Source organism: Poecilia latipinna, unplaced genomic scaffold (assembly GCF_001443285.1).
Source record: "Poecilia latipinna isolate Pla-1442-1.1 unplaced genomic scaffold, P_latipinna-1.0 Scaffold3044, whole genome shotgun sequence".
Taxonomy (NCBI): Eukaryota; Metazoa; Chordata; class Actinopteri; order Cyprinodontiformes; family Poeciliidae; genus Poecilia; species Poecilia latipinna.
In genome coordinates this window covers 58,985-62,010 of record NW_015115660.1, presented here as the reverse complement: position 1 = coordinate 62,010, position 3,026 = coordinate 58,985, and the positions used below count along the sequence as shown (strand labels likewise).

General features: G+C 35.2%; 1 long non-coding RNA gene across 1 annotated transcript; it reads right to left on the bottom strand.

Moving 5' to 3' along the window:
* Positions 1 to 434: 434 nt before the first annotated feature.
* Positions 435 to 2,773, bottom strand: LOC106939968 (uncharacterized). Its single transcript, XR_001422961.1, has 3 exons — positions 2,666 to 2,773; positions 2,497 to 2,547; positions 435 to 995 (listed from the first exon to the last, which is right to left on the bottom strand). It is a non-coding gene; the product is annotated as an uncharacterized LOC106939968 (long non-coding RNA).
* Between the last annotated feature and the right edge of the window lie 253 nt (positions 2,774 to 3,026).

The following is a 3,026-nucleotide window of genomic DNA, read 5'->3' as shown; positions in this document are numbered from 1 at the left end:
TCCAAACACTGTTAAAATCCAGATTATGTCTTTCTTAGCAAATTAATCTCCAACATTAACATTTTTGCTTTAATGTAGCAAAATCTCCAATGAAATAAATTTCTTGGGACATTTTCTGCATGATTTGAAGTTTTCCTTTGAGGTTACCTTTTTCCTTGTCCAGTTCTTGTTTGCACATCTTTTTCATTTCATCATCTGTGGAGTGTGACTGCTTCTTTTTCTCTGCTTGTTGTATTTGAGGAGTCGGTTCTCTAATCTCGTCTGTTGGGGAAACAAAAGACACTAAACTCAGAATAGAAACAATACATTGTAATCGTGTTAAAACTGAGAAGAAATCAATCCATAGTCTGGAGGAGTATGAAATGTGCTCTGATCAGAATATCTATGAACTCCAGTTTATGCTCTGTTGCAGCTTTCCGAAGTTTTTTTCTTTTTTAACATAATTTCAACTGGAAATGTAAAAGTTGCTGTTTTATGATTTACAAAGTAGGGTTAAAGACAGGGTTAATATTGACATTTTTCTTAAAGAAGTTTAAAAACCAGTTTGGTCCCTAGAAATCTTTGCATTCTGGTTGTACTAAACTAGTGGCCTCATGCTATTTTGAAATGCCAAACAAGCATAAAACTGCGATTTATTTTTTTTACAGACACATATGTGCTGAAGTCCACAAACTACAAGAATCTGTATTCTCCACCAGATCTACATTGGTTCTGATCCCAAGTCATTAATTGTTGGAATGCCAAACTCTGTCTTTTTAAATTAACTAATATCTCATAAAATATGTTGATTTTGTGCAGCACATTCTCCAATATTATATATATATTTTTTGACACTTTTGGCATGAATTGTTAAAGTTTTCCTTTAAGTTTACCTTTTTCTTTTTCTGTCTCTTTTTTCATCTTATGAAGTTCATTTTCCTGATTATGTCGTTCTTCTTTACTTTCATCAAGTGTGGACGGTAACCACTTCTCTTTTTTCTCTTCAGCTTTGCTGCCTATTGTAGAAAAGAGACACAAACTTTGACACCACAGAAATAATATCTTGTTATCCAACTTTCAAAATATGACACAAACGATAATAAATCTACAATTATCAATGTGGGAAAGTGGAAAAAATAGAAATTAAAAATGACTGACAGGTTACCATGACTACCGTTAGGGTTGAAGTGATTGTAATGCTGCATAATGTGTCTATTAATTTTAATCTAAATTATTCCTCTTGGGGAATAAAATAGATATCAGTTGCAAATCTCGTTTTCTTTACATTGAGCTCATTGTTAGAATATCTGTTATATTGTTTACCAAATAATATTCAGATCATTTAGATATAATCTATTCCCACCACCACGGTTTACCAATGAGATGGAGTTTTTAGAGTAATGTGTAATTTAACTTAATGTTTTAAGTTAAACAGAAACTCCTAAGTTTTGTCACCAGATCACCTCTTTTCCATGTTTTCAGTTTACCTCATATTTCTGTCAGCAGCTCTTCAATAAAATCCTGACTGAAGATCTGCATGAAAAAGTTTTCCTGCCTACAGATTGATCAGAGTCGTCCAGAATTGGTTGTATTTTAATCATATGTTATTGTATTTCAATCTGTAGAGACTCGCACAGAGAGAGAAACAGCAGGTAACAATTTTATTGGACCGAGAATGTGGCGCTCGAACACCGGCAGAAGACGTGTGTGTTGAGAATCGCCGCGAGCTTGGATGATCGGTTCGAACAAAGCTCAGGTAGGTCTTCCCCCAGGCCCGGTCACTGGTGGTGGAGTGGAGCTTGGAGAGAGGAGTCTTGATGGGATCTGGAGGCATCTGGGAGGCTGATGGTAGAGATGGGGAGGAGGTGGGTTGAAGCACAGGTGTATCGGGTGGATCTGTGGTTGTTTCGCCTTTTAAAGAAGCTCTTGCAGGGTGATTGGATCGAGGTGGAGCGGTGGCGTGTCCTGGTTGGCTGGGGCGAAGGCGTGGTGATAGGTGATGCCGGTTTGAGGTGAAGAGTCTTACATGTTGAATTTACGCCTAGGGTTTAATTTTTCCTGAATTGTTTTTAGTCCTTTAAATTCATAGAAGAAGGGAACCTGCTGACCTTTGTGTCCAATGGGGCTCAGTACTGCCCCCTATCAGAACTTACTGCCTCACCTGTGTTTTTATGGCCGATCTGAAGGTAATGAATATTGGATTTTATTTTGGGGTATTGCAGTAAAGGGACTGAATAAAGATGGAACCATTTATCAAATTTTGTTTCAAGTTATGCATCGAGTTAAAGGGGAGGTGAAAGTTTTAGAAAGCACTTTGGACGATGAGAAATGATAGACAGTTGTTTTTTAACTGATAGATGATCTAAGAGCTTAGTTTTTACAAAATATTCAAAATAACATTTAGGTCAAAAAAACCTTTTATAATAAAGCAAATTATTACTTTATCTTAATTTAATAAATATGAGTCAAACACAAAATACTGTTAAGATAGATATGAAAATAGGGAATTACACTTACCTTTAACAATAAGGATGATCCCAATGGTGACAAAAATTGCCACTATGTAAACTAAAATAACAATAAAACGTTATTTACTTTCAAAAACTTCCAGAAGAAATTAAGTCTAACAAGAAATCTTGTCTAATTGAAGTTTAAGCAAATTATTCAACCTGAAAGCACAGCTCACCTCTGTATCTGTAAATGAGAAGAAAGATGACAGCAGACAGTGAGACAGATCCAATTAAGAACATAAATAAATATGTTGAGATAATTTCATCTTCTTGAACTTGGTGCACAACCTGAAAATTTAAAAAAAGAAAAATTCAGTTCATATTTCAAATGAGTTGAAAGATTTGAACATTTTGTATTTGCATACCTTTTGAGGTTCTGGTTCAGGTTTTTGTTTCATCTTTTCAATAACCTCCTGCTGTTCCACCTCTGGTGATGGTGACACAAGGCTGAGATCTTCTTGGTTTGACTAAAAAATAATGTGAATGAGGAGAATAGTGATAGGAAGTGAGACAGATCCAATATAGAACATAAATAAA